Raw genomic sequence first — 7,028 nt, 5'->3', positions numbered from 1 at the left:
CTTTGAAGTACTTAAGGCCAATGCACATGTCAAAATTGCATATGCTTCAAGTATGAAGTCACTTGCTATAAGAATGAACAAAGACTCATAAGCTCTAACTACAATTTTGGCTATCCACAATTTTACCATGGTTTCAACCATCCAAGGCAAATATAACTAGCATCACCCTTAGACTTACCAACTCCTCACGAGAAAAGACAAATAGTGAAAAAGGTTGAGATCAATCCCTAGATCGCTAGGCCTAATCATTACTCATTCTCCTAGTAATGATCCTACCCATTATGTTGAAGAACCAAAAACAGGATGAGCAGTACACTAATCCTTTTTTTCACTACAATGGAGAGAGTCTCTCTATCATGATGGATTATATGCATGTGCCTGTAATGGAGGGGAAATACTTAGGTCAAGTTGACCTAAGTATAAAAGGTGTAAGGGACACTGTATAGGCACCCTTTGATGAATACACATTTGTCCTTTCACCTTCTTCACCTTCTTCCTTGTCCTTCCATGGTTGCCAGCCATTTCTCTCTCCTCTTCTTGCCTTCCTCTCTCTACTTCTAGTCTTTCTCTCTCCTCATCGCCCTCTTTCTCTCTCTTCTTCTTACCTTTGTCTCTCCTCTCCCTCTTCTTCTGCAGTCCTTCTCTCTCTCTTTCCTCTTAGTTAGGACAGCTAGGTCTCCTTCATTACAGTTGGTATCAGAGCTTAGTTTTTAGATCCTTCCTTTCTCTCTCCTTTCCCTCAAATCTAGTCTCATTTTCCAACAATAAACCCTACTTTTCAGGTACACAGGCAGAGATGGTAGCTTTCTTGGAATCAGAGCATGAACTAAATATACCATCTGCATACAGCTAAAAGTCAGAGGTCCCAGCATTGATTGCAACACTGAGAGGGTGTTGTGACACAGCACACATGAGGGCATCTTCATCATTAGGGTTGACATCCTCATAGCCATCAATGGTGACAGTTTTCTTCAGCTTCTTCAGCCACTTGCAGAACTTGGATCTTCTAGTGCCACTGACATAAGGATACCCATCCTCTGAATTGATGCCACCATTCTTAATCACCCACTCAAACGAGGGGTCCATAAGCCCACCATTGCACCCATAATTGTTGTGCACACAGCTCACAAGCTCCTGCTCAGAGAGGTTCGCAAGCTCACCACTTGCAATGTCATGGGCGCCCTTGATAGCCCCCACAGAGAATAAGGCCCATCAGCTCCCACATTGTCCTTGGTCTTTGACAGGGGTGACAGCACCCTTCTGGCTCCAGTCCATGGCATGAGGAAGTGCATCAGATCTGTTGCAGGTAGATTGGCAAGCTTGCTTGAGGACGCCAGCCTTGGCGGCCGAAGGCCAGAAGTCGAGGTGCTTGGCCTTGAACTCCTCCAGGGTGAGATCTGCAAACTTGTTGAGGCCTAGCCTGTGCGTGTGCGGGCTGGCCTTACTGTTGTGCTCGTGGATGTAGAAGAGGTTCCACTTAAAGATCTAGAAGCAAGGGATAGATCTCATGGTAGCCCAGCTACTACAGTGGATTGTCACCAAAAATACACCCCAGTATAAGGGCTATCTGCAGGTCCCATAATTGTTGCTTGCCAATGGAACATATCTTCTACCACTGGACCTGCACTACATGAGGTGAGAATGACACTGCACCAAGAGACTGAGACTGAACTTTCCCCATGACAAGTCATGATGCCTTCGGAGCCTGGATGCAAGCAGTAAGCAGAGGAGAAATCTCCTTCTTCAAGTTATTAGGAATCATCACATAAAGCTTCTCAACAGAAGCGGTGAGCTGTTGCTTTGAAGAGCAATGCTGGGTACCTTGCCTCCACCACCACCTCTCACAGAAGGTAGCATAAAAAGGATATTCATGCTCAGACTATGAAGAAGAGGCGGAAGACTACAAGCGTACTCAATGGCATAGAACTTGGTTGAGTAATATTCATCACTGGAGGAGGACCAGAGATAGGAATTGGATTGGATATTGCAAGCCAAGGTTGTGCATTAGCATGTGTGACTTGAACAGGCTGTTGTGCTTGTTGTGGAGTTGAACCTTGCATCATTGGTGGTGCAACCCCAAATGTGAAGGAATGCCTTGTGACTGGCAGAGGTACCACTAGACTCTAACAGTTTTGTCAAAAGATGATGTAGCAAAGCGCCTTGAATTTGGACAAAATCGCACATCAGTAATCAAGCAATTGTTTAATTTCATGGTATCCATGTTCCACAAAACAGCCTTTTTGTCGTGACCAGCAGTAGAGCAAGAAGCTTGCCATCCGATGAGAAATGACACGATATGACTTTACTAGTGCTTGCTTGAAGAGAAGTAACCTCTGAAAATGAAAAACCATGCCCAGTTGGGCTTCTTTTATTGCAGCTAAATAGTGGTTCGCGTTGGTCTGCTTCCTCATGTGACAGAAAAGATTCAACATTGTCATCCAATGACCCATCTTCTGCAGACCGATCCATCTCAGCCAGTTGATTTGAGGAAGTAGCTAGAGTTCCAGTACCATCTGCTCCATATAGAATTAAAGGCTTTGAAGAGTTGCCACTGTATTGCAATGCACCAGCAATAGACATAACATCACCTGGTGTTTGAGTAGAAGGAGTAGATGGAGCAGAGTTTGGCCCAGCAGTATTTCCAATCCCTGTGCTATTTGCTGGGCCAGAAGAGGATGCAGGTTTGCTCCACTACTTTGAAAATATCAAGCATATGTAAGCTCCATGGATGGATACTTTGCGTGGCCCGGTTTCCTAAATGTCAATGATCCCATTTTCACAAAATCAAGTCAAGGCTACGTTATTTCTGAGCATGGAACTCTATCAGGCCATGAGAGTGTACATAGAATGGGCAATCTCATATGAGGCCAACATAGCTGAGCTAAAACATATGAATCCTGTGTTTCTACTATGGAATGAATTATGGACTGTGGATGAATGACACTCCTCTCTTAGGTATCGGTAGGCAAGCCTATGCCCCAAATGTTGAGGGCCATCCAAGTGGGAGCAATCAAGTGGCCAATAATCACAATGGAAGTAGTGCAAGTGGCAAAAAGAATCGAATGGCTGATGGAGAGCGCTGGCTCAGGGAGAGGGATACATGGAAAACACCTTCCTTAAGTGAACTACCTCAAGAACAAACCGTTGAGAGATCACATCGAGCAAAGCGATAGAATTTTTTTGAAATGTTTGGTAACCTCAGCAATTTCGATTCTCAAGGATCTGGAACTAGCAGGACCAACATGCCAGCTGGTACAAATGTGGGGCATGGGTGGCAAACTGGGGCTTATGGTTATTTTCAGCCAGCATGTTCAGGGCAACTGAATACTATCAGCGAGTTTACACAAGACCCTCGTAATGTTTTAGTTAATAGAGGCTCAAGCAATGGGGTACCCAGCTAGGTAGCGAGAAGTGGAGCTAGAGAATTGGTTTCTCCTGGAGTTGAAAGTTGGGATGTAGCTAAGGGGCCATTGTCCAGTGCAGGCACATCTACGGTTCACTTGTTCGATGGTTCTTTCCCTGATGGGGCATGCAGTGGAGGATCAAGGATAAGCTCTGGAACTTTGTCAACAGACAACAGCAAGGGTAAAGGGTGCCTAGTGGATCATCCAGGAAGAGAGTTGCAAGTATCTTATACTGTCGTAGGCAATCACAGTAGCTCCTCTGTGGCTGATAGTCATCATGCAAGGCAAGCTCTTGAAAATAAGCAAGGTTTGGATTCCTCACTTTTTGCTTACCCATCACCCCCCCTGTTTGAAGCTGATGGAGGAGAAGGTGCCATTCGAATTGGGAGCCTTGCATGTGATTCTGTGGATTATCTGGAGACTCGCAGATTTGATCTTGTGCATGGTGGAAGAAGTTCTTGTAAAAGAAGGATGTCTGCACCAGGTCTTTCATCGGATACATTAGCATTTCAAGCTTCAGAATCAGGCAGAGCTCCTAGTTGGGCAGGAGCTAGTACTGAAAACAGGTCTGGACAGGCTGCAGCAGTCCGTGGGATTCCGGGCTCATTTGAGAGAGTGCTGAATCCCCTTAATGGCAGGTTTGGACAGGCTGCAGCAGTCCATGGGATTCCGGGCTCATTTGAGAGAGTGCTGAATCCCGTTGATGGCAGTGGCCAGGCTACTGCAAATCCAAATACTATTAGAGCTAGTATTGAAAACAGGTCTGGACAGGCTGCAGCAGTCTGTGGGATTCGGAGCTCATTTGAGAGAGTGCTGAATCCCCTTAATGGCAGGTCTGGATAGGCTGCAGCAGTCCCTGGGATTCCGTGCTCATTTGAGAGTGTTGAATCCCCTTGGTGGCAGCAGCCAGGCTACTGCAAATCCAAGTTCTATTGGAGTTAGTACTAAAAACGGGTCTGGACAGGTTGCAGTAGTCCATGGGATTCGGGGCTCATTTGAGAGAGTGTTGAATCCCCTTAATGGCAGGTCTGGACAGGCTGCAACTGTCCGTGGGATTCCAGGCTCATTTGAGAAAGTGTTGAATCCCCTTGATGGCAGTGGCCAGGCTACTGCAAATCCAAGTACTGTTTTCCATTCTAGTGGACCATTATCTCATCTTTCAGCTTCAATCCCTAACAGCCGCAGCTCTGCTGGGGGGAGCACAACTATGCCACCGCCATCTACCTCGACTGGCCATTTGGCCATATTTGGATCATACTCCAATAGATTTGATCAGCAATATGGCTATCATGGATAGCATGATTATGCTTACAAGCATTCCTTTATGCAGCAACATAGTTTTTATGCAAGTCATGATCATGGACATGTAAATGGTAGTTCATATAGCCTTGGTCAACAGCATGCATATGGAGATTCTTATGCAATGCAGGAGCAGCAAGCAAGTGATTATGACCAACATCATGTCGATACCTATGCCTAGGATGCAAGGACACTGTTGTAGTCATGTTGGACAGTCATCATGCAATCTTGGGCATCATGTTTATGGGCAACATATAGCTAAGGTTTTGGTAATAGGCAACAGCAAATAGATGTATCTGGGCAGCAACATGAGCATTTTTGTGACATGCATTCTCATAGAGATTATGGACAGCATGACCAATGCTATGGGATCAATGATCAAAGGCGGCATGCTTATGACGATTATGCATGTGATGCGCAACAGGGCTATTATCAACACATGCAGTATGGACAACATGAATATCATTATGAGCAGCAGCCACATTGGTATGACCATCCATATGGACAGCATGAGCATTTTGGTCATGAGCATGGACAGCCATCTGCTCTACATGAGCAGCAAGATGACTATGAGCAGCATGTCAAAACTATTACTGAGCTGATCGACGGTGATGAGCATGTGTGTAAATTTCTATCTAAGGCTAAATGCATTAAACACCTTACTAGTGATACGATACAGGAATTGCATGCTGCGGGCTTATGCTATCGATGTGCTAAGCCAATATCTTGTAATCATTAAGCCACATGCAGGGCAAAGACTGCCAAAATACTTTTGGTATTAGAGTATTATGATGCAAAGGATGGAGAAGAACTTGTTGAAGACCATTTTGGTATGGGTCCACAACAAGAACTTCAGCTCAAGAAAGAAGACCATGGGCAGCATGTGAATTTGGATGATCATGACCCCATGCGGGAGCTCGGTCAGTCCACAAACCTGTAGTTTAAATGCTTGGATATCACTAAGAATGCAGGGTCCATGAATATGCAGCACTTAGAGGTTGATGCAGTCCATGCAATGGTGACTTTAGCCTCATATGCTTCACTCATGCAGAGCATGGTGATGCCCGAGAGGCTTATGGAAGAGCTAGAGAATACCACCATGCTGATCATGCTTCCAGCTGTACTTGACTTTGACCTTATGAAAGCTGATCCAATGCATGGCAGCGATACAACTTTCCCTTTTGACGGGGGTGGCTACAGGCTGACCTTGACCCTCTGCATAGACTAGTACTACTCTTGAATATTAGGAAATCTTTTACTAGGTCTATGCCAAGAACTCCCCCCCCCCACTACCTTTTGCCACTTGTAATGTTGTACATAGTAGTACTCTGCAGCCCACTACTTGGCTATACCAATAAGTTCGATCTTTGTTTTTGAGGACAAAAACTTCATTTTGAGTGGGGATGGATTGTAATGGAGGGGAAATACTTAGGTCAAGTTGACCTAAGTATAAAAGGTGTAAGGGACACTATATAGGAACCCTTTGATGAATATACATTTGTCCTTTCACCTCTTCACCTTCTTCCCTGTCCTTCCATAGTTGCCAGCCATTTCTCTCTCCTCTTCTTGCCTTCCTCTCTCTACTTCTAGTATTTCTCTCTCCTCGTCACCCTCTTTCTCTCTCTTCTTCTTACCTTTCTCTCTCCTCTCCCTCTTCTTTTGCAATCCTTCTCTCTCTCTTTCCTCTTAGTTAGGACAGCTAGGTCTCCTTCATTACAGTGCCAATCATGATATTAAGGCAAGGTAAAGTGAAAGGAATGATTCATCATTGAGAAATGATAGCTTGCTTAAACTATGGACAACAAGGACATGTGTCCTCACACTATCCCGAAAGATAAAGACAACTTGAGGAAAATGATGTAGATCAATGGTGCCCTAAGTGTCAACTCACTCACATGTATCAAGGTTTCCCATGACATTAAGGAAAGTAGTAGCAAGGCTATCATACCTTTGTTACTTTGAATCTCTTTTCCACTAAGGTGATTAAGAATAAAGATATCATCCCTATTCTAGTCAATGCCATTAGTGAGTCCAGAGAACAAGAAATATGGAATGGCCATTCAGGGACCAACCATAATGTTAAATGGATTGATCATAAGCAAGAATAATGCCATGAAAATTATCCCAACGTTGAGTAGCGATTGGTTACCATAGATAAAGTTAAGGAATGTGTTGAGTCAATGCAAGTGAAGTTACCAATAAGCTGAGATAACTATGGAGACCATCACTCTTCCTAGCATATCCCATGCATCACATGTATCTCTACCTTCTCAATCCTCTAATCTTGGGGATTCTACTATTGAACCATTGTACTTTGGCCAACAT

General features: G+C 44.5%; 1 pseudogene; it reads right to left on the bottom strand.

Annotated features, from left to right (window-relative positions):
• Positions 1-771: 771 nt before the first annotated feature.
• Positions 772-2,580, bottom strand: LOC148014729 (putative cysteine protease RD21B; annotated as a pseudogene).
• Between the last annotated feature and the right edge of the window lie 4,448 nt (positions 2,581-7,028).

This window comes from Lygodium microphyllum, chromosome 25 (genome assembly GCF_053477565.2).
Source record: "Lygodium microphyllum isolate KBCC chromosome 25, Lygodium_microphyllum_v1.1.10, whole genome shotgun sequence".
Lineage (NCBI taxonomy): Eukaryota > Viridiplantae > Streptophyta > Polypodiopsida > Schizaeales > Lygodiaceae > Lygodium > Lygodium microphyllum.
The sequence above is the reverse complement of the archived record's forward strand: the minus strand, read 5'-3'. Positions and strand labels throughout refer to the sequence as shown.